The sequence below is a fragment of the Lutra lutra genome, chromosome 11, assembly GCF_902655055.1.
Source record: "Lutra lutra chromosome 11, mLutLut1.2, whole genome shotgun sequence".
NCBI classification, from domain to species: Eukaryota; Metazoa; Chordata; class Mammalia; order Carnivora; family Mustelidae; genus Lutra; species Lutra lutra.
In genome coordinates this window covers 24,128,410-24,154,302 of record NC_062288.1, presented here as the reverse complement: position 1 = coordinate 24,154,302, position 25,893 = coordinate 24,128,410, and the positions used below count along the sequence as shown (strand labels likewise).

Below are 25,893 nucleotides of genomic sequence, written 5' to 3'. Positions count from 1 at the left end.
ATATTTCATTTTTGGCTTCATTTCATTGTATTCAACTACATTTGTGTGTATGTGTGTGTGTGTGTGTGTGTATCCCAAATATAGTCAAGTATAGGCAAGATCCCAAAATAGGCATATATATATATATATATATATATATATATATATATAGTTTTCTTTCTTGCCTATTTTTAATATCTGGTTTCTTCTAACAAACAGACCAAAATACACCCTGGATCTAGATTATTGTTCTGTTCTGTTCAACTTCTTGGCGGATTTTATTCCCATTTTTTTCCCTTTTCTTATCTTATTGGTTTCTATTCTCTTCTGATTTGTGTAGTGTGTATTTTTCCAGTATAGTTATTATTTTTTAGTCCTTCAGTTTTATATTTTATTTTCCTTTTCAATTATTTTATTATCTTATTAATTATTTTTAAGTCTTTTTTAAATTTCATTTTTACACTTTTACACTTTCAAGTTTCATTTTAAACTTCATTTTACACTTAAACATTTTTGAGGTTTTCTTTCTTGCCTATTTTGGGATCTAGTTTCTTCTAACAAACAGACCAAAATACTCAGGATCCAGTTTATTGTTCTGTTATGTTCTATTTCTTGCTTGATTTTATTCTCAGTTTTTTTTTTTTCTTTTTTCTTTTTGGTTTCTGTTCTCTTCTGATTTGTGTAGTATACATTTTTCTGGTATCATTGCTGCTATATTTGTATTTTCCCTCCCTTTGTTTTATTCTTTTCTGGACATAATGACAAGATGGAAGAACTCACCCCAAAAAGAGAACAAGAAGCAGAACTCACAGCCAGGAATCTAATGAATATGGATGTAAGTAAAATGTCAGAACTAGAATTCAAAACAACAATTGTAAAGGTACTCTTTGGGCTTGAAAAAACCATAGGAGACACTAAAGAATCCCTTACTGGAGAAATAAAAGAACTAAAACCTAAATCAGGTTGAAATAAAAAATGTTATTTCTGAGATGCAATAAAAAATAGAGGCTCTAACTGCTAGGATAAACGAGGAAGAAATGTCAGTTATATAGAAGACAATATGATGGAAAATAAGGATGGTGAGAAAGATAAATAACTACTGGCTCATGAAGGGGTGGATTCAAGAGATCAGGGATATCATAAGTGAAACAATATTAGAATAATTGAGGTCCCAGAGGACTCTTCTACCCAATCTTCCCCACTTCTCTTTCCCTCAACAGTCAGAACTGCATTGCAATCTGGTGGTACCCTGAGACAATCCTGGTTTCTTTCCTATTTTCTCTCACTGGTATTTACTCTAATAGATCTCATGCATATGTAATCTCAAAACAATACAACATATATCTTAATGCCAGTTCAAACAGCAAACTATATAGAAGTCTGCAAACTGTAGGTTGTAGGTCAAATCCAGCCTGTGACCTGTTTTTACAGTCTACAAGCTTAAAAAGGCTTTTACATTTTTAAATGTTTATAACAGTAAATAAAATAATATATACAATGAAAATTATATGTGGCCAATAAACCCGGAAATGTTTATTTTCTGGTCCTTTACGTAAAAAAAGTTTGCTGACTTCTGAACTATAGAAAGGAAGGAAGGGAGGGAACGATGGAGGAAAGTGGCGGGGGGGGCGGTCATTTTTTCCTGGCATTTGATGAAATTTTATTTGACTACATGGTTGATGATATTTAGAAATTATTGTTTAAGTATATTACTATTGTAGCTATGTTTTTAAAGTTCTTGTGTTTTTAGAGATGTAAAACCATTATCAGATAATATAATACCTGGGATTTACTTCAAAAATGCATATGACTGGAGAGGGCAGAAGTGTAAATATAAGACGATTGGCCATGAGTTGCTAAGTCACAGGAACCAAAGGCACAGCTTAAGGAATATAGCCAATGATAATTGTAACAGGATTATAAGGTGACAGATGACAGCTATACTTGTGGTAAGGATAGCATAATGTACAAAGTTGTGGAATCACTATGCTGTACACCAGACACAAAAGTAATATTTTATCAACTACACTCAAATAAAAGAATCTTTAAAAAAAGACTGGTCATGAGTTGATAATTGTTGATAGTGGGTGATAGTTACATGGCAGTTCCTTATACTATGCTCCCTATTTATGCATACTTTTGAAATATTCTATGAGAAAATGATTACAAATGTATTAAATAAATTAGAAATCAGATAAAAATAAGGAAGACTTTTTAATACTAAAATACTATTTACAACACAATAAGAAAATATTTGACATTACTAATTCCTATGGGTTAAATTATATCCCCATAAAAATCATATGTTCGGAACCCCCCAGCATTTCATAATGTGAACTTATTTGGATATAGGTCATTGCAGATGAAATTAGTTAAAATGAGGTCAAGGCTGGGTAGGATGGGCCCCCAATTCAGTATGACTAGTGTCCTTACAAATAAAACAACACAAGAAAAGGAGATAAGCATAGAGGCAAGATGATATGAAGAGACTCAGGAAGAAGACAGACATCTTCAAGTCAAGGAGAGAGACCTGGGACAGATGCTTCCCTCATGGCCCTCAGAAAGAACCGGCACTGCTGATTCAAATTTCTAACCTACCAGAACTGTGAGACAAACAAATTCGGTTGTTTAAGCCACCCAGTTTGTACTACTTTGTTATGACAGCCTTTGCAAACTAATATAGTGATGAAATGCACAATTTCCAGAAAAAAATTAAATGGCCAAAATCAATTTTAAAAAGAAGAAAAGAGTCAGATAGCTAAGAAACTATGGATAAAATTGGGGGGGATTTCCTCCCCAAAAGTCTATAATTTTAGGGATAGATTTCCTTGAATTTCCAAATTTCCACAGAACCACAATTCACATTGCATGTAAACTCTTCCAAAGTGTATAAATATGTGACTCTACTAGGCATTTACTTAGGAATGTAGATAATGGGGGTGCCTGGGTGGCTCAGTGGGTTAAGCCTCTGCCTTTGGCTCAGGTCATGATCTTAGGGTCCTGGGACTGAGCCCGGCATTGGGCCCTCTGCTTAGCAGGGAGCCGGCTTCCCCCTCTCTCTCTGCCTACTGCTCTGCCTACTGTCAAATAAATAAATAATTTTTTTTTAAAAGGAATGTAGATAATGTTAAGGATCCATGGATCAAAAGACATTTCTTCTTCTATGCCTATATTTAAGAAAATGATAAGAACAAATATTAATAAAGAATTTATATTCTAAATGTTTTCCTTACATGAATTAATATCAACCTCCAAACAACTTCTGAGGCACATACTATTATTATTCTGATTTTTTGATGTGAAAACAGATACAGAGAACATGTACAGGTACATGTCGTTCATATATAGAACAAATGGTAGAAAAAAGAATGTTTAGCTTCCATGGCATGCAAAGTATTTCCTTCTTTATCCATAGATACTATTGTTTCTTTATCCTTCTCTATGTATTATCACTTTATTTTGAAAGAAGAGAGATAAAACAAATGATTTTGAGACAGGAAAACAATTTTCTTTAACTTGTGAGGAATCATCATGTGAAACCATAAGTTTTTTGGAAGCTGGATAATGTCATATTTTGTTAATGGTTTTAAAGTTCCTACATTATGGGGCGCCTGGGTGGCTCAGCAGGTTAAAGCCTCTGCCTTCACCTCAGGTCATGATCCCAGGGTCCTGGGATGGAGCCCCACATCAGGCTCTCTGCTCTCTGCCTGCCCCCCCACCCCCGCCTGCCTCTCTGCCTACTTGTGATCTCTGTCTGGCAAATAAATAAATAAAATCTTTTTTTTAATTAAAATTTTTTTTAAATTTTATTTTTTATAAACATATAATATATTTTTATCCCCAGGGGTACAGGTCTGTGAATCACCAGGTTTACACACTTCACAGCACTCACCATATCACATACCCTCCCCAATGTCCATAACCCAGCCAGCTAAATATTATTCTTGAGGTGAACTCTTCCCTGAGAAACTTTTATTAAGAAATCAATATGAAATCTATTAATGTTATACCCTTAGCCAACCACAAAGGAAACTATAAGAACTATGAGGTCCTATCACTTCTGTTTCACATTGTCTGGGGACTTTCTTCATTTTACTGTTTAAATTTTGAGACTCAGATTCAGTTGATGACTTCCTTCTTCTGTTTCTTCTGACCCACACATACACATTTCACACTGAGCAGACCTTGACAATCTTTTTAACAAAATTTTTATTACCTCCCAGTGCTGGTCTCCACAGCTACTATTCCAAAACTTGAGCTCTTTCCCTGCAATTTTTTCCCTTCCCTATTCTCATACACAGAGGTGGTTTTTCTTACTTCAATAAACCAAACGTGAAATTTGTAATTCAGCCCCATTATCAAAGGATTCAAATTTATAGGAACAAAGAATGAGAACAACCTTCAATTAAGATGAAGTAGCCAGACTAAAGAAACTGAAGAGAGGCATAAATAATTGCTTTTTAAACAACAGGGGAATAAACTGGTGTCCCTTCCTCTAATCCATAGTGTCTCTAAGAGTTGTCATCCAAATTGAACATAAATACCACAAAAGCTCTTGCTGAACCTCATCTTATTGGGCCTGTAACAGATTTCACCCATTACTAAAAAGGTTTCACAATGGAATCTGCTGGAAAGATATGACAGAGTAAATCAGTATCTAAGCAGTATTATTTTGAATCTATTCATTGGGGCATTGATCTGTTTTTATCCCCTAAATTTTAAAACAGTTAACAATTATAATTTTTCTAATTTTTCATAAATTTAATCTATATTATTAAGCTAGAAAAAGTTGGTTTCATCCAAGTACATTATAAACTGTTCTCTTGCTTGTATAATTTTTCTTCCTATTTGTGAAAGGAAGTCATCATGGAGCCTTTCTTTTATTTTATTCTGACACCTTATTTTTCTCTTTTAGGCTGATCAGTGTAATAACCAGTAGAAGTAAGGGAACATTTTAAAATCACATTTCCAAGCAGAGGCTTAACATAACTAAAAAGATGTTAGGAATGTTCAGAATCTGAAGTATGGAGTACTTTGAATCTTTTCTCAAAAACCTGCCTTTCTCCAATGTTCTTTATCCTAGCAATAGTCACACAGTCTGACCATCTGCTCAAGCAAACAACCATCATCCTAGATATTTCTCTGTCCCTCAACCTACATATATAACCTATGACCAACTCCAACTGCTTTTATTATTTGAATATTTCTCAAACTACTCCACTTATTTCCCCCTCCATAGCCATCACCCTAGTGCCAATGATCCTCCAAACTACAACTAGTGTAGTATGAAATAACTAAAAGCTTAGAGAGCAGGTAAGCCTGGCTCAGTTCACTCTCTGCCTGGTCTTACCTGTCCTCCATTGGGATATGTTTTTAATTCTAAGTTTCTCAATCATATAATGGAACTAATATGAGTAATATTAGTATTTTTTTTTATCCCATAGGTTTACAGTACCTTAAATGAGATAATTCATATAATATGCTTAACACAATTTTAAGAACATACTAGAAGTTCCTAAATGTTGGTGTTTACTTTCACCAGATTAGCATACTATAGCCATCATGTTAATAAACGCATTGTATTGGGGCACCTGGGTGGCTCAGTGGTTTGAAGCCTCTGCCTTTGGCTCCGGTCATGATCTCAGGGTCCTGGGATCGAGCCCCACATCGGGCCCTCTGCTCAGCGGGGCGCCTGCTTCCTCCTCTCTCTCTCTGCCTGCCTCCCTGCCTACTTGTGATCTCTATCAAATAAATAAATAAAATCTTAAACAAAACAAATGCATTGTATTACTCAATGCATTCTTTACATCTGCCTATCCAATATGATAGCCACTAGCCATTGAGGCTATTGAGCACTTGAAATGTGGATAGCACAGACTGAGATGGTCTCATAAGTGTAAAACACACAATGGAGTTTTAAAATTTTGATATTAAAAATGTCAAATATGTCAATAGTAATTTTTATATTGTTTATGGGTTCAATGCTAACATTTTTATAGATTGGGCTAAATGTTATTAAAATTAATTTTATTGATTTATCCTAACATTTTTAAACAGCTACTGAAAAATTTAAAATTACATATGTGATTCACATTTATGAGCATTATATTTCCCTCTCCCACAATATTATGAGCATTATATTTCCATTGGACAGCCCTGATCTAGATTTTGCTCATTGTCTCTTACTTGTATTTTCTTCTAAAATGGCCAGTTACAATCTTGAAAGGCTTCAAGTGATTTGAGGTTTTGTTTAGAAGTATATTCAAAATATTTGATATTTATTAGAGAAGAAGATCTAAAAAATCCTGGACAGAGGTGTGGGTGTGGGATTTTTATATTAAGCAATTTTGACCTTTTAAAACCATAAAACAGCTTCAAGGATTTTTTTCAAATAAGATATTTATAGTGTTCATTAATATCCATACACTATCCCCTTTAAGTCGTCCTTTTTTTTTTTTTTTTTTTAGTTTTACACCTTTGTTTAACAATCTGTACTTAGTTCTCATCTGCATTAACTGCAGATTTTTTTAAGTGGCGACAGGTACATGAGTAACAAACATAAAGAGCTCGTTTGGCGAATCTTCATCCTCCTTACATTTTCTGGGCAATTGGACACAATATGGAACATTCCTTATTCCTTTGGCCCAAACAGCTTTGTTGAGCCTGATGGTACACATTTGGAGTTTCCATCTCCTTCATGGCAAATTTCCAGATGTCTTCGAGTTCCAGAGGGGTAAGCTTCTTGAAACCCACTCCATGGATGCCTTTGTGAGTGCTGATGGTGTATTCTCTGGTCACTACCTCCTTAATGGCAGAACAGTTCTTCTTCTCCCCACCCTTCTTTGTGGGTGCTATTCTGCCAGGCCAAGGTTGGAAAGGAAGAGCACAAGGTATTGTGGGAGAGGGAAAGCAGCACCTCAAGTACAACTAAGAGGTCTTTTTTAATAAATCAATTCTTTCTGATTTTAAGATAAAAATCCATTTTAAAAACTTTTTTTTTTTTTTTAGAGAGAGAGTGTGTACAAGCATTGGCAGGGAGGAGTATAGGGAGCAGAAGAGGGGAAGTGGGAGAGGGAGAGAAAAAATCCCAAGCAGGCTCCATGACCACCACAGAGCCTGATCTTAGAACCCTGAGATCACGATCTGAGCCAAAATCAGGATACAGCTGCTCAACCAACTGAGCCATATAACCGCCCCTTCCTTATAAACTCCTAATATTAGAAATGCGTATGTATCCCTGAATACATGGTGATTATGAGAAAGAAATAGTAGATGTTAAACTAGAAGAATTTGGGGGGAAAAAAATCTCGATTGAGTTAATTGAAAATTTTTGTATGACAGAGAGATTAAATAATTGTTGCTCGACCTTTAATTTTTTATTTTATTTTATTTTTTTAAGATTTTATTTATTTATTTGACACACAGAGAGAGATCACAAGTAGGCAGAGAGGCTGCAGAGAGAGAGGGAGGAAGGAGGCTCCCCGCTGAGCAGAGAGCCCGATGCGGGGCTCGGGACTCTGGGATCGTGACCTGAGCCAAAGGCAGAGGTTTAACCCACTGAGCCACTCAGGTGCCCCAATCAACCTTTAATTTTTTAATATAAAAGAGACTGTTTCAAATTGTTTGTTCTAGCACACAATGCTGCAATGAATTTTTCTTGTATATGTATCCTTTTTATTTAAAAAAGGAAAATTTGAAAGGATTTAACTTTATTTAAAAAATTAGGACAAATTTGAAAAAATGATAGCATTTTTCTTTTCTGGATAGTGGTCATATGGGTATGGATTATTTCTTCAGCCCTTAAATTAACTTAATTTTCATATTAATCCTTTTTAAAAATTTTTATATTAATCTTATTTATAAATTCTCTTGGGCATTGCATGAAGATATTCATATCATAATATGTTTACATTTTCTTCCTATTCTCTTTAATCTCTTATTATTTTTCTAGCTTTAATGTCTTGTGCAGGATCTCAGGTACGTGTGAACTATATGGAAATAGCAGTCATCCGTGTCTTGACACCCACCCGAAAGGTAACCAAAGTAAAATGTCTCCATTAAATGTGATGATTTCTGTAGATGTACTGTAAATACCTCTTTTTGTTGTTGTCTTTTTTTAAATGTCCTTTTTAAAGATTTCATTTATTTATTTGACAGAGAGAGAGAGAGATCACAAGTAGGCAGAGAGGCAGGCAGAGAGGGGGGCGGGAAGCAGGCTCCCTGCTGAGCAGAGAGCCCCATGCAGGGCTGGATCCCTGAGATCATGACCTGAGCTGAAGGCAGAGGCTGAACCCACTGAGCCACCCAGGTGTCCCTCTTGTCTTTTTAAAGAAAGTGTCTTTCTCTCTCCTCCTTTGCTAAGAATTTTTATCTTAACTGTGTAGAAAATCATACTGAGTGCTTTTTCAGTCGAAATAGAAAAAATCATTTTTGATCATTTGATGTGGTGGTTATTAATTGCATTAATAATTTTTCAAGCTGAAAAATCCCTACATACCTTAAATTAACTCTACTTGTTAGAGTTAAATGTAATTAGCTACTAGGATCTTTGCTTTTACATTCATGAAGGAAATTGACCAACAGTTTTGTTCTCCTGTATTGTTACTGAGTTTGGGTACTCAGATTATATTAACCTAATGAAATGAATTGGACAGCTTTCCTATTTTTTTGTTTTTGGAATAGATGTTTTGAAATAGATGTTTCTTGAAAACTGACAGAAATTACATCTAATAGCATCTAGCCTTGGCTTTTGTTGGGAGAAGGGGAGTTGTGATCATCATTTGCAGAAATATATCGATTTCATCAAAATTTCAATTTTTGATATATATTGGTCCATTACACACTTGTAGGATTTTGCTTATATTTAATTATTTCCCCTTTTGCATTCTGCTATTGTTTATTTGTGTCTTCTCTCTTCTTGTTTTACTTAACTGGTATCTCTAGAAATTTGTTTCTTAGTTTTTTCACATTGCCTTATTTTTAACTGTTTCTTTTGCCATAACTTTATCCTTATTTTTATGTGCTCCTTTCTTTTCCTTTTGTTTTTGGACTTAGTTTGTTGATCTTTTCAGATTTTAGCTAATTTGTTTTCCATCTTTCTTTTTTCATCTTTTTAAAATTCAGCTTAATATTCATAATTTGGTACATTTTCCTCCACATTTCAGCAGAAAACAGATTTCAACTCAGTGTTTTCACTGTCATTCAGATGTAAGAATTTCACATTTTAGCATATAATTTTAGCCTTAAGTCAACAGGCAAATGGTAATATGTTAGTTTTTAGAGATAGGAAATTTTCCTAATTATTCTTGTTTGATTTCTAATTATTACATTGTAGGTATAGAATATAGATGGTATGTTGCTAATTATTTGAAATATTTTGAAACTTCTTTTTGGGACTGGGTATATGACCATCATTGGTAAATGTTTCCTGTCTGTTTGAAAATATATATTCTATGTTCATTTGATAACAAGTTCTAGATATATATCTATTACATCTAGCTTAGTAATACCATTGAAATCATCTCTATCTTTATAGTTTTCCATGTATCATATACCCATTTCCATAACATGTGTGTTCATTTATTATGCCTTTCCATAACAGAAATGTTATTCATTTTTATACTAATAGGCTATCCTCTCAGCTCCCTTTTATTTAAACATATTTAACATCTCTTTGATAATAATTTTCATTTTTCTCTTTTTCTCATATTAAAATTTCTAGTTGATATTTTAAGATATATCTCTTCCATACCTTCATTATCAATTTTTCTGCATCTTATTGTGTGTGTATGTGTTTGTGTTTTAAATGAGTATCTTTTGGACAACACTTTTAACTTTTATTTTTTTATTTTTTTATTTTTTAAGATTTTATTTACTTATTTGACAGAGAGAGAGATCACAAGCAGGCAGAGAGAGAGAAGGGGAAGCAGGCTCCCCGCCAAGCAGAGAGCCCAATGCTGGACTCAATCCCAGGACCCTGAAATCATGACCTGAGCTAAAGGCAGCAGCTTAACCCACTGAGCCACCCAGGTGCCCCTTAACTTTTATTTTTAATACAATCTGAGTCTTTGTGTTTTCATTATTGTTTTACCTACTTTAATTAATAAACTTTACCATAAATTAGTTTGTTACTATTGTACTGGAAGATGTTTTCTACCTACTACAATTAATTTTATCTTGTTTCCCATTTCCCTGATTTAATTAGACATTTTTTATGAACTAACTATATGTATTCTATTCTTTGTTATTTTAATAGTCATTAATTCATTAAGATACTTTCAACAATTTTTTTTTTTTTTTACCATTGACTATGTGCTTGTCAATGCTTTTAAGCAGGGGAAATAAAACAGATTAATATTTTGTTTCCTTTTCAATGTCTATAACTTTGTGAATAAATATTTTTCCCCCTGAACAGGAAAAAGAATTACTACAGTTCCCTCTCCCATCTTTTTCTCTTCTCCTGACAAGTTTTAGTTTTAGATTTTGTGCTTACATAAATGATTAAATTACTACTTTTTCAGACACCAATATATTCTACTTATTTTTATACATTCTTTCCCTTCATAGCAGTTTCTTCCTTATGAAATCAATTCCTTCTTTTCAAAAGTTAAACCTCTAAGAATTTTAAGAATTCTTTTAAAGAGATTCTTCATGCTGCTAGACTCTCTGATAACTAATATCTTTATTTTTGCACCAACATTGAAGTGATAACTTAGCTGAATCCAGTGTCAGATTCAAATCTTTCCTTGTAAAATTTCTTGCATTCAATGTTGCTGTTGTCAAGGCTAATAAGCATTGGTTTAGTTTCCCTGTGAAAGATAAGTTTTAATTTCCTTCTGAAAATTATAAGTGGTTCCCTTTGTGGTTGTTTTATTTTTGTTTTGAGAGAGTACAGGAGTCTGAGGGATAGAAGAGGAGGGGCATTGGGGGAGGAAGAGAGAATCTTACAAGCCCCACCCCCAGCACAGAGCCTGCTGCAGGGCTTGATTTCAAAACCCTGAGATCATGACCTGAGCCAAAAATCAAGAGTGGGACCCTTAACCAACCGAGCCACTCAGGCACCCCTCCTTTGTTTTTAATAATCTTAAAAGTCGTTATTATTTATCTATATGAGAAAGTTTTTCTCCCACATAATACTTCCTATTCAGTTCTTTATGTACCCTTTAAAATGGAAGTTTTACATATTTCATTAATTTAAATATATTATCAGTATTTTTTCTTCAAATATTTTCTCTATTTGTGTGTCTCCTTTCTCCTTCTAGATGGGTACTGCTATTTCTATTATTAGTCTCCATATCTTTTGACTTTTTCCCCCATTCATTCCATCTTTATTCCCTGCTAATACCTTCTGAAAGAGTTCTTCAATTTTATATGTCATCTCAGTAAATCATCCTTCAAGTATATTCAGAAGGTTGTCTTCACTGACAATAAGTAACTAGAAAATGAAATGAAAAGAAGATGCTACTTGTGATAATAATAAAGACTATCAATTGCCTAAGAGATAATCTAGCAAAGATTACCTGAGAGGTTTAGGGAGATTTTTAAAAATTCTATTAAAAGATAACCAAGTAGATCTGAACAGAGATATAATATACTCAAGAATACAATGGATAAAATTTTAAAGATTTTAATTGTCATCAAATAAATCTGTAAATTCATCACTATTCAATTCAACATCACATCTAAATTTTGGGAGAAACTTGACAAATCTCTTCCAAAGTTTTAACAGAAAGAAAAATTTCCATAAATAAGTTTCAAAAAGTACAAAGAAAGGAAACTCATACTATCAGATAGTAAGACAGAGTACATTACCAAATGATAAAACCATCAGTGTGGTACTAGTGCAGGTACAATTGATTGACTGAAGGAATAAAAAAAACAAAGATTTAAACAGATGTCTTGTTATGTGACAGAGGTTAGATTACGTAACTATGAAGTCATGATGGATATTTTTATAAACGAAACTAGAAACTTAATTTGCTATTTAAAAAAATAAAATTGGACCTCTAGTACATAGGGTTACATAAATAAATAAATAAATAAATAAATAACCCCAAATGGATAAAAACTTCAATATGAAAGTGAAGGAATCAAGTGAATCACAGATTATGTTTACCAGAGCAAGATATAAAACCCCAAATCACAAGAGAAAAGCCAACATAATTTGACTCATACAAGAATTGGGCAATGCAAGTAAGAATTTCTATGAATAAATATTACTCTCTGGTTGTGCTACCAGGAAGCAGACCCTAAGAAAGACCATAATAAAGAGCAGATTTATTATGGAGTGTTCTTAAAGTCAATTCTGTGTAAGGGAGAGAAGAGAAACAAAGCTGGATTGGGTTAGAGGGAAAAGTACTGCTCTGATGCAGCATCAGTGAAAGCTTTTTCTCTGAAGCTAGAGAGGCTAAGCCCAAACATCCCTACAATGACTAGTCCCTGGAGAGTGTGAATTTGGGTGAGACAACTTTTTTTAGCCAAGGCTGTTCTTAATGATTATTATGGGCTCTCTGCAACTATCTCTTTTCATCAGTGGAAGAATAAGTCCTCTGGTCCTGAAAAAGGATCTGAATGATATATCACAGATTCCATTAAAGTCATAAGATTGAGATTAAAGTGGTAGCCAGGGATTACATACTTACAATGAATAAATAATAAGAATTAGTATATAACACACCTGGTGACTTCCACAGAACCCAGCAAAAAAATAAATAAATAATAAAACAAAATAAATAAAAGGAAAAAAAAAGAGAAGTAAAAACTTAAATGATTAATATATAAAGTTACTCTAATCTCATTAATGAAAAGAATGAAGAGATATATATTAAAGATGTTGATTATAGCATTATTCTAGTAAAGAACTGGAGTAACTTAGCTATTGAACACTAAAGAAATTAATTGATAACATATAGCACATGCATTATAATAGAATGATATGCATTAGGCAAAAGAAACAAACCTATTAACTATACATAAAAAAGAATAGATTTTAAAATATATATAATGTTGACTGTGAAGAATAAGAAACAAAATAAGATTTTAACACTGTTACCATCTTATAAATTTAACAAAGCATGTAAAACAACTATATTTTTGTATTTGAAAATAGCATGTCCAAAGCAAGATATGCAACATGTTTTGGAAGCCATGATGGATTAGTTGTTATCAGGTTTAGCCTATTGTCCTTAAAAAACTATAAATGCTGATCAACATATATAAAGCAATTGTTTGCAGGAGCTGGGCAGAACCAATCCAGGCCTACGATCTTTAAGAAAATGAAAATAAGAAAAAAGAAAATAAGAGTCTTCTATTCTCCCCTGTTTTCTGTCTGAAGTTATGTTTCAATCCACAGCAAAGGAAAATGGAATACAGAGAGTGGAAGTCTAACTGAGCAGGAAACACAAATTTGAATGTAAGGCTGTTGAAGTGGCTGGGACCAAAGTGGAAAGAATAGCAGGAAAAAAGCCCCCCAAATCTGCATAATTATTCATGTTCTTGGCCAACTTCTAAATTACCCATGCATAGACTGAGACTCTGAGAGATGGTATTTATTGCTTTCTATATTGATTTTTATATTAATAATAGATTTTTTTAGTTTCACCTTATTGTGATTAGAGAAAATGATCTTTTTAAATTTTTTTAAAAGATTTATTTGAAAGTGAGAGAGAAACTTGGAGGAGGGGCAGAGGGAGAGGCAGAGGGAATCTCAAGCAGCCTCCCCGCTGAGCAGAGTCTGATGTGGGGCTCGATCTCACCACCCTGAGATTATGACCTGAGCTGAAACCAAGAGCTGAACATTTAATTGACTGAGCCACCCAGGTGCTCCAAGAAAATGGTCTTAATTAGAGCATCCTTTCCTTCTTCCCCAAGAGAGAAAGCACAAGGTTAATCAGTCTCTCAAGATGGTTGCCAGATCAAGCACCAAAACTATTTAAAGTAAGAAGTAAGTAGTGAAACTACCAAAAGTGCTAGTACTGCAACTAGCCCAAAGGCCATAATTGATATATATCCATCACCTTTCTCTTCCACCACTCATTTTACATTTTGCTCACTGTTGGCCATCTCTTTGGCTGGTCTGAGGGGCATGCTTGGCAGGAAAGCTCAAAACTTGACTCTGTAATGGTAAGCTCTTTGTTTTCTTTTCTATATGTAGTAGCCATTTGAAAAAACAGACCCACAGTGACCCACATTTCCCACTACTTAAGCTCTAGTGTAGTGTCTTCATGCATTACATTAAGACTGTTCCTGTGTTAAAATAGAATATGGCAGAAGTGATAATGCACGACTTATAAGACTAGGTCATAAAAGGTGTTGCATCTTCTGCCTTGGTCTTTTGGACACGCTCTCTTGGAGCTCTGAGCCACAATGGAAGACATCCAACTACCTTGAGGATCATATGCAGAGAGATGACATTCAGAAGCTTTGAATCACATAAGTCCCAAAAGTACACAGGGAGAAATGCACAAGTAGTCCTCAACTGTTCCAATCCCTATTTATTCAAGTCATTCCAATGGAGACTCCAGAGAATTCATATAGCAGAGGTAAGTTGTCTCTGCTGAGTTCTGTCCAAATTATAAGTTCATAAACAAATAACAAATTTTTGTTTTAAACCACTCAATTTTACACAAAAATAGATCAAAACACTTCAACCGTGGTTGCTGTAGTTACCCATTTATAGTTATCATGGGCATAAAAATTCATAAATTCCTCTGTACTTTCATTATGTAGGCGCTATAGCCTGTTTTGGTAATTAGTGTGCGTTGAATGTTGTGGCATGTTACAGACCACTAGGCTTCCAAAACTGTGGAGTCTCATGAATCTTCATGACTTATCTCCATACTGTGTCTTACTGGCATATCTGCTATACTTTCCACTTCCTACTCACTGATTACCATGATGTCATCAATATACTGAACTAGTATTGTGATCTGTGGCTTGTCAAGATGATCAAGATACCTGAATTCTCTGGTATAACAGAGAACAGCACAGTTAGCATCCCTGGGCTAGGGAGAAAATGTGAACTTTCGTTCTGACCATGTGAATAAAAAACCAAACTTGATCCTCTTTAGTAAAAAGAATTGGAAAAAAAAAAAATTATCTGAAAGATCTGTATCCCTATAACAAGTGCCAAAGCCTGTGTTAATCTATTACCACTTAACCAAGTGGTAGTCCCAATAGTAGCTACTACCGCAGAGGGTAGAATCCAGCAGCTGTGATTGGGGTTGCCACTTGGATAAATTTATAATAATATATACATCTGCCAAGATCATTTTCATTTTTTGCAGGCTACATATAGTTGAATTAGATGGAAATGCGTGAACAATCACTCCTACATCCCCTGTCTTTGATATTGGTATTAATTTCAGCAATTCTTCTCATAAGATAGTATTACTTCTGATTTACAATTTTCCTCAGGATAGGAGTGTGATTTCCTCAGGAGTGTGATTTCTGCTTCTACTTGGCTCTTGATGACCTAGTGGCTCTTATTCCATAGACCATAATTTCAGCTGCTAAATATTTCTTTCTCAATTATGTACACATGGCCAAGGAAATAACAATAGGTTAGGAACAAAGATACTTTGATACACTGTGAAATGGACTTGAACCAAATTCCACCTGGCCTCCAGAAGCTCCCATTTAACCAGAGAACCATGGTGCTGTTTCAGATCCCATGGCATCACTGTCAGCTCAGACTTTATACCTAACAGTCCTAGAAGTGTCTGGATTTCCCAATTCCTCAGTGTCAGCTACCCAGGGAATGATTCCAGGTACCTTTGGAGAATAACCAAGGGCATATTTACTGTATAAATTTCATGTGGCATTGCAGGTTTCTTTCACAAGGGAACCATGTGCTTTAATAAATGAGTTCCAAATTTGAGAACTGACTTAGATCTGGAAATTGAGTGTGAAGGCACATTTTCTCATTTTAGCAGTTGATGACAATCTTCTCTCTGTCATATTTTTTTCTTTCTCTCTTTCTCATAAGTATCTGCCCACCTATCTCATGTATAAGAACACCATGACCTATTGGCTATTACCATAGATCCCTGAAGGTCAAGGCAACTTGATGGCAAGCTAGCAATTATATCCTCCATGCCTCTGGCAACTTAGTGGTATGCCCTGGCCTTATCGCCATTGATATTAAAGAACCCAGTTTGATAGCAACAACCTATACTGTCAATCACAGCCCGCAGAGTGCAACTACCACCAACCAAGCTTCTTAAAGGTGTTGGTATCTGCTCTGTAGCACATTCCTTTGGGGTGTCTTCTTGACCCACACAGGAATCCTAATCAGGTCATGGGTGATCAAGCTTTACATAGGAAATCTATTCTAATATTCCCATCTCCTTGAGTATTTTCACCTTTTCTGTGATGTCATAAGAAATTTCCAGATTTTTTATCCTATTTTCTTTATTCAAGGTTCAAGAAGCTATCCTAGCAAAATCTGGGGAGAAATACTTCAGTGTTGTTTCCAGATCATCAATTCTGAGGCAGGTGTGAGTACTTCCATTCAATAAATTCTCTCATATTCAGCATTATATTCCACACCTTGAGGAATAACTCTCAAACTCTGCTCTCATACTTGCTTCTCAAGTTTCTACCAGCACTTACTTTTCAGAGATGACTTGTACTTCTCAACTCAGATTGTATTGAGGCTTAAACCTAACTATTGACAGAGGCAATGAAAGAAAGTGGGTAGACTATTATGGAAGGCACTATCTTCAGAGGCACCTGCCTTAGATGTCATTACATTTGTTTCTGTGGCTAGGGAGAGAGGGCACCTTCTGCTGGTCTGGATTTTCAGACTTGTCTACCCAAATGACCCTCTTTGAGTCTCAATGCCCCATTCTCTTCCTAATCTACTAACTTAGCATACAGACCACAAAGCTATGCATTCTGGGAGTACTGAGCCTTTGATTTTATTCTGAGCCTGATTTTAAGCATATTCTGCTCTGAATGCAACAGGAGATGAGAGTCTTCCTAAAAACTGCTGGAAGCCCTCTGGATTTCACATTGTTGCTTGTGTTGATGCATGGCTAACCTGAACTTACTATTTTACTTTTTCATCATCTACAATATGATTAAGAAAAGCTGGCCAACACAATCCTCATAATTATTACTGACTCCATACTTTTAAGATAGCACAGACATCACATATTCAAATGTTTCTCATTTTGCCTTGCTTTATTCCAAAGCAGCAAATGTGAAAGCCTTAGAAGTCATGGTGCCACAGCTAGTCAGGAATTTTCAGCCTTCTACCACTACTAATACTAGAATCTTCATTGCTGTCAGGTGAATAATATGGCTCCATGGTCTGCTTTCTAAGAACATTCTCATTATCAATGATCTTGCCCTCAGGTCTCCAGAAAGCAAAGCCTAAGGCAGAGACTGATATATTCCTACCTTTTTAAAATAATGAACTTCCAGGGTATTGGGGTGAGAAAATAAAGGCAGTGAAGAAAGGGGGAAAAGCCAATACACAAACAGATTACTATGTTTGCTACTGTTTAGTATATAGTATAGCTGCTTCCATCCATGTGGTACTTTCAAGAAGTGATAGAAATGAATGAATATTAAGGCTTTTTGTCCAAGAAAGGAAGGGTAAAGAATTTATCCATTCTATCTTGTCTCCTGTTGACCAAAGTTTTACTGCATGGAAAATTAATTTCCTTGCACGTCTAGCTTGCTCATGAAGGAAGGGGCAAAAAAGATGCTATTGAACCTCATTCCTTAACATCAGCATGAAAGCTCAGGACATGAGACAAGAGATATATGGCATGGCATCCCAAAGTATCATACATAAGGCAAAGTATCAAAGTATCAAAGGTTGCAAGAAGTTGATGAGTGTCCAGGCAAAGCAGCACTTGGTCTGAAAAAAGTGGCCAAATGTCCAGAGATAGATGAAACTGAAAAATAAGATGTGGTACTTACATGTTTAAAAACTTTTCATTTAATTTTTATTATGTTTTTGGGAGAAGCACATAATTCATATTCTCTATAATTGTTTTTGATGTACCTTTGCCTATAGATATGTAAGGGATTTTTGATTACTTTAATAATTGAAACTGCATTTACTTGTCATTGACTTCTGTATTTATGCTAATTATATTGCTGTCTTTGTGTTTAGTCCTTTGCAATGTGCACTATGTCTTGTTTCCTGTTTTATTGGGTAGTAACTTTGAAAGAAGGGAGTATTTATTTAAATTATTTATTGGAGCATTTTAAAGTTTTGCTTTGAGATTACTTTATATTCTTTTTTTAATAGAAAACAAAATTTTAAATTTGATTTCCAGTATAGTTAACATACAGTGTTATCTTAAGATGCACAATATAGTGATTTAACAATTCTATACATTACTCAGTGTTCATCACAATAAGTGGGCCCTTAATCCTCTACATCTATTTCACCCATCCCCCCACCTGCCTCCCACCTGGTAACAATCTATTTGTTCCCTATAGTTGAGCTTGTTTTTAGATTTGTCTCATATTTTTTCTTTCTTCCTAAATTCCGGACGAGTGAAATCATGTGTGGAAGAGATTTCAAGAGTGAAATCTCTGACTGACTTATTTCACATAGCATTATGTACTTAAGATCCATCTTTATTGTTGTGAATGGCAAGATTTCATTTGTTCTTAAGTCCGAGTATATATGTGATTTATCTATATCTATATCTATATCTATATATGTATTTTCCATACTTTGGATATTTTAGATAAAGGTACAATAGATATAGGGATGCATTTATCTTTTCCAATTATTGTTTTATTTCTTTCAGTAAATACCCAATGGTAGAATTACTGGATCATGTGGTAATTCTATTTTTAATTTTTTGAGAAACCTCCTTAGTTTTCCACAGTGGCTGCACAGTTTGCATTCCCACTAACAGTGCATGAGAGTGCCTTTTTCTCCACATCCTTGTCAACACTTGGTGTTTCTGTTTTTAATTTTAGCCATTCTACAGTTGTGAACTGATATCTCATTGTGGTTTTGATTTGCATTTCCCTAATGTTGAGTGATGTTGAGCATATTTTCATGTGTCTCTTGGTTATCTGTACATCCATTTTGGAGAAATGTCTGTTCATGTCTTCTGCCCATTTTTTAATTACATTTTTTTGTTTTGGGGGTTGAGTTATGTAAGTTCTTTAAATTTTTTGGATATTAACCCTTTACCAGATATGTCATTTGCAAATACCTCCTCCCATTCAGTAGGTTGTCTTTTAGTTTTGTTGGTTGTTTCCCTTGCTGTGAGGAAGTTTTTTATTTTAAGGTAGTCTCAATAGTTTATTTTTGCTTTTGTTTCCTTTGCTAGGAGATATATCTAGAAAAATGTTGCTACAGATGATGTCAGAGAAATTACTGCCTGTGCTCTCTTCTAGGATTTTTATGGTTTTAGGTCTCACATTTAGGTTTTACATCTATTTTTACTTTATTTTTGTATATGGTATATGACATTGGTCTAGTTTTATTTTTTTGCATGTAGCTGTCAATTTTCCCAATATCATTTGTTGAAGAGACTGTCTTTTTCCCATTGCATATTCTTGCCTGCTTTGCCATAGACTAATTGATCTTATAATCGTGGGTGTATTTCTGAACTCTCCCTTGTAGTCCATTGATTTAGGTATCTTTTTTGTCCTAGCAGCATATTGTTTTGATTACTACAACTTTATAGTATATCTTGAAATCTAGGATTGTGATACTTCCAGTTTTATTCTTTTTCAAGATAGCTTTGGATATTTGGAGTCTTTTGTGGTTCATATAAATTTTACATTTATTTGCTCTAGTTCTGTGAAAAATACTGTTTGTATTTTGATAGGGATTGCATTAAATTTGTAGATTGGTTTGGGTAGTGTGGACATTTTAACAATATTTTTTCTCCCAGTCCATGAGCATGGGATATCTTTCCCATTTGTTTGTGTCATCTTCAATTTCTTTCAATGATGTTTTGCAGTTTTCAGAGTATAGGTCTTTCACCTCCTTGGTTAAGTTTATTCCTAGGTATTTTATTATTTTTGGTGCAATTGTAAATGGGACTGTTTTCTTATATGTCTTTCTGCTACTTCATTGTTAGTGTATTTAAGTGCAACTGATTTCTGTATTTCAATTTTGTACCCTGTCACCTTACTGAATTTATTTATCAATTCTAATAGTTTTTGGTGGCATCTTTGGGATTTTTTTTTAAGATTTTATTTATTTATTTGACAGATAGAGATCACAAGTAGGCAGAGAGGCAGGCAGAGAGAGAGAGAGAGGAGGAAGCAGGCTCCCTGCTGAGCAGAGAGCCCGATGTGGGGCTCCATCCCAGGACCCTGGGATCATGACCCGAGCTGAAGGCAGAGGCTTTAACCCACTGAGCCACCCAGGCACCTCTGGGATTTTATAGTATCATGTCATCTGCAAATAGTGAAAGTTTTATTTCTTTCTTACCAATTTTGATCACTTTTATTTCTTTCTTGTCTGATTGCTGTGGCCAGGACTTCTAGTACTATGTTTAATAAAAGTGGTGAGAGTAAACATCTTTGTCCTGCTCCTGATCTTATGGAAAAACCTCTGGTTTTCAACAGTGAGTATGATATTTGCTGTGGGTTCTTCATATATGGCCTTTACTATGTTGAGGTTTACTCCCTCTAACATAGTTTGCTGAGAGTTTTTTTTTCTTTTTTATGAATCAATGTTGTACATTGTTAAATACTTTCTCTGCATCTATTGAAATGACCATATGGTTTTTATTCTTTCTCTTGTTGATGCAATGTATCATGTTGATTGATTTGCAAATATTGAATCAATCTTGCATCCCAGAAACAAATTACACCTAGTGTGGTAAATGATTTTTTTAAATGTATTGCTGGATTTGGGTTGTTAATATTTTGTTAAGGAATTTGCTTCTATGCTTATCAGAGATATTGGTCTGTAGTTCTCTTTTTTGTAGTGTTTTTATCTGGTTTTGATATCAAGGTAAGACTGGCCTAATGAATGAGTATGGAAACTTCTCTTTCTTTTCTATTTTTTGGGGAAAATTTGAGAAGAATAGGTACTAACTCTTCTTTAAGTGTTTGGTAGAATGCATCTTTGAAGCTGTCTGGTCCTGGACTTCTATTTTTTGGGAGTTTTTATATTACAGATTCAGTTTCATTGCTGGCAATTGGTCAATTTTCTAATTTTTCCTGATTCAGTTTCAGGATGTTATATGTTTCTAAGAATTTATCCATTTCTTCTAGGTTGTGCAATTGTTGGCATATAATTTTTCATAATATTCTCTTAAAACCCTTTATATTTCTGTGGTGTTGGTTGTTTTTTCTCCTCTTTCATTCTGGAGTTTTTTAATTTGAGTCCCCCCCCCCTTTTTTTGATGAATCTAAGTGTTTTTCAATTTTGTTGATATTTTACAAGAACCAGCTCCTGGTTTTATTGATTTTTTTTGTTTTATTTTGTTTCATTTGTTTTGTTTTGTTTTTTAGTATTTATTTGGTTTATTTCTTCTCTAATCTTTATTATTTCTTATTTTTTCTACTAGTTTTGGGTTTTGTTTTTTCCTCTTTTTCTAGCTCCTTTAGATTTAAGGTCAGATTGTTTGTGATTTTTCTTGTTTCTTGAGGTAGGTTTGTACTTTTATAAGCTTCCTTCTTAGAACAGGTTTTGCTGCTTCCCAAAGACTTTGGACTGTTGCATTTTCATTTTCATTTTTTCTATGTATATTTTACTTTCCTCCTTGATTTCTTGGTTAACCCATTCATTGGTTAATAGTATCTTATTTAACCTCCATTTACTTCTGTTTTTTTCCAGACTTTTTCTTGTGGTTGATTTCTAGTTTCATAGAATTGTGGTTGGAAAAGATGCAAGGTGTGACTTCAATCTTTTTCCAGGTGTTGAGGCTTCTTTTGTGACTTGATATGTGATCTATTCTGGAGAAAATTACACGTGCATTTGAGAAGAATGTGTTTTCTGCTGTTTTAGGATGGAATGTTCTGAATATATGTTACATCCATGTAGTCCAGTGTGTCATTCAAAGCCACTATTTCCTTGTTGATTTTCTGTTTGGATGATCTATCCATTAATGCAGTAGGGTGTTAAAGTCCTCTGCTATTATTATATTACTACTGATTATTTCCTTTATGTTTTATATTAGATGCCATGTGTATCTGGTTGCTCCCATGTTGGGTGCATAAATTTATAATTGTTATATCTTCTGTTGGATTGTTCTCTTTATGATTATATAGTGTGTTTCTTTGTTTCTTGTTACAGTCTTTATTTTAAAATCTATTTTGTCTGATATAACTATTGCTTTCTTTTCACTTCCATTTGCATGATAAATGCTTTACCATCCCTTCATTTTCAATCTCCTTGTGTCTTTAGGTTTGAAATGAATCCTTTATAGGAAGCATTTACATAGGTCTTGCTTTTTATCCATTCTATCACCCTATGTCTTTTGTTTGAGCATTCAGTCCATTTACATTCAAAGTAATTACTGATAGGTATATACTTATTGCTATTTTGCTTTTTGGGTTTTATTTATTTATTTGAAAGAGAGCACGTGAGCAAACATGAGCAGCAGGGAAGGGCAGAGGAGAAGCAGACTCTCTGCTGAGCAGGAGGCCCAAAGTGGGGCTTGATCCCATGACACTGAGATCATGACCTCAGCCACTTAACTGACTGAGACACCGAGGTGCCCCATTATTGCTATTTTGTTACTTGTCTTATGGTGGTTTTTGTACTTCTGTTTCTTCTCTTGCTCTCTTCTCTCATAGTTTGATGGCTTTCCTTAGTGATATAATTAGATTCATTTCTTTATTTTTTACATATCTAATAGCAGTTTTTGATTTATGGTTACCATTAGATTTATATGTAATATCATATGCACATAGCAGTCTATATTAAGTGATGGTTGCTTAAGTTTGAACCCATTCTTTACTTGTCTCCTTCCATGTTTTAATTATATAGTTTTATACTTTTATTTTATGAATCCATTGACTGATTTTTATACATATACTTAATTATACTGTTTTATTTTTTCCACATTTTTGTTTTATTCTTACTACAGTCTTTTCTTTCCACTCATAAGTCTGTTTTATCATTTTTTGTATGGCTGGTTTGAGGTCATGAATTCCTTGTTTGTGAAATTTCTTTATCCTTCTTTCTATTGTGAGTGATAGGCTTGCTAGATAGAGTATTCCTGGCTGCAGGTTTTTTCCTTTCAGCGATTTGAATATATGAAGCCTATTCCTTCTGGCCTGCCAAGTTTGTGATGAAAAATCAGCTGATAGCCTTATCAGGTTTCCCTTGTATATAAGTGTTTTGTTTTTTCTTACTGCTTTTAAAATTCTCTTATCACTACTTCTTGACATTTTAATTACTATGTATCTTGTTGTTCACATCCTTGGGTTGATTTTATTGGGGGCTCTTTTTTCCTTTTGGATCTGGATTTCCATTTCCTTCCCCAGATTTTGTAAGTTTTCAGCTATTATTTCTTCAGAAACATTTCCTGCCCCCCCCCTTCTGCCTTTGTTTTCCTTCTGGGATCCCTATAATGTGAATGTTATTATGTGTGATGGTGTTTCTGAGTTCCCTAAGTCTATTTTAATTTTAATTTTTCTCTCTCCTGTTCAGCTTGATTGCTTCCCATTACTTTGTCTTCCAGGTAGCTGATCCAATTTTCTGTTTCTTCTAGTCTACTCTAATTCCATTTAATGTAGTTTTAATTTCAGTTTATAGAGTTTTTAATTTCTGATTAGTTCTCTTTTGTTTTTTTTCTCTTTGTTGAGGGTCTCATTGAGGCCCTCCACTCTTTTTTCAAGTTCAGTGAATATCTTTATGACCATTTCTTTAAATTCTTTTTTTTCAGCCATATTACTTATCTCTGTTTTATTTAGCTGTCTTACTTTTTTTTTTTAAATATTTTATTTATTTATTTGACAGACAGAGATCACAAGTAGGCAGAGAGGCAGGCAGAGAGAGAGGAGGAAGCAGGCTCCCTGTTGAGCAGAGAGCCCGATGCGGGGCTCGATCCCAGAACCCTGGGATCATGACCTGAGCCGAAGGCAGCGGCATTAACCCACTGAGCCACCCAGGCGCCCTAGCTGTCTTACTTTTTGTCCTCTGCTTTCATCTGGGAGATATTCCTTTGTCTCCTCATTTTGTCTAACTCTCTATGTCTTTATCTATGTGTTAAAAAAATCAGCTATATCTCCTGCTCCTGAAAGTAGTAGCCTTAGGAAGAAGAGGTCCTGTAGTGCCCTGCAGTGCAATCAATGTCCCCTGTTCATCAGAACCTGGTGCTTCAGGGGTGTCTTGTATGTGTGTTGCATACCTCCTACTATTGTGGCTGAGTTGCTTTTGCCTTCAGTCCAGTCATCGGTGATGGTCTCTTTGCCTGTTGTGGGCAGGGTTTGGTCTCTGTGCTATTAGTGGGCCAGTTGGGAGTCACCTTGGGCTTGAGTTGAGTTAGGTGAAGCACTGGCCAGAGAGGCGGTAGCACTGAACTACAGGGTGTTCTCCCTGAATTGTCCTCTAAGAAGCTTTTATTGGTGGGTGGGACCTGTAGTCAGACCAGATGTCTGTCCCCAGTCAATTGCTGGGGGCTTCAGTTAGTATGAGTACTCTCTCCAGGGCAGGAGTCACTTTGGAGTGGTGTTGGCCTCTATCAGGGCTGCTTACACATTGGCAGACTTGTGGAACCACTTTGGATAAATTCCTGCCAAAGGCATATTGGAAGTGGCCAGTCTGCTAGTGAACAGGGGGTGGGACACATACTGTAGCAGGTCCATGCTGGTCTGCTGTGGGAGTTGACCTGCAGCCAGAAGAAACTTATTGGAGGGGTGGGTCCACAGAAGAGTGCAGGGGTGTGGTAAACTGTTTACAAGCTAAGTGGAGAGTTGGGGTTGTGCTGGCTCCCACAAGTGTCCATGTATCTGGGTTTGGGGGTAGAGGAGAGACATGGTGCCGCTGGTCTTTTGTTCTTGGAGAAGTCTCCCAAAGAATCCTGACTCTCCAGCACATACTCTGAAACTAGTAAACATATCTTTTTCCTACATATCCCAGGCATTTTTCACACTGTTGCTTCTATGCTATATATCAGTGGGGTTTGTTTTTTTTTTTTTTTTTTTTGTGCTGTCCCTTTAAGAGCAGGGACTCCACCCTCCAGGCTCTCCCAGAGCTGAGCTCACTCATTTTTAAGTTTCAGGTATTAATCCTCACTGATTGTTAGGCTCCTCTGGTTTTCAAAGGCAAGTGTTATAGGCATTCATCTTCCCAGGGTCCCCATGCCTATGTGTGGGTCTGGTCCTGTCCACCATTTGTGCTCACGACATCCTTCCCTCCTATGGACAGTCCTGCAGGTATACTTGGCTTTGATGTAGCCTCTTCTTTACATTTAGCTGTGATGAGTCTGTTCTGCCATTCTTTGGGTCATTTTCTGGATTGTTTACACAGATATGGTTGTTATCTAGCTCTATCCATGGGACAAGATGAGCTTAGGATTCTCCTACTCTGTCATGTTCCCAAGATGTCACTTTATATTCTTTGAGAAAGGTCTTGATTATATAATTTTTTTTTTTAGTTTCAAATTCAACAAATTTAACCTCCCTCCTATGTAAAACAAGAACTTTACTGTGCTTTTCCTAATGCATCCCTATGCTTACAGATCTTTGTTTATTTAATATGGGTGTAGATTATAGTAAGAAGTACAGTTATTTATTTTTTTTTAGAATTACATATCTTCTTTTTCAAGTGACATTTATTATACTTGTGTCAAGTGTTAACATGTGTACACACATTTCTTGGATTCACTTATATCAAGGTTCACCATAAAAACATTCATTCAAAATTTTCCATTTTTTACTTCTCAATTTTAATTCTTGACCCCCTGAATTAAATATTAAACTTTTCAGTTTCTACATCAGTGCTATAATTTATAAACACTT

The 25,893-nt window shown here is 35.0% G+C and overlaps 1 pseudogene; it reads right to left on the bottom strand.

Moving 5' to 3' along the window:
* Nucleotides 1-4,549: 4,549 nt before the first annotated feature.
* LOC125080480 (60S ribosomal protein L31-like) lies at nucleotides 4,550-24,738 on the bottom strand (annotated as a pseudogene).
* Nucleotides 24,739-25,893: the final 1,155 nt, after the last annotated feature.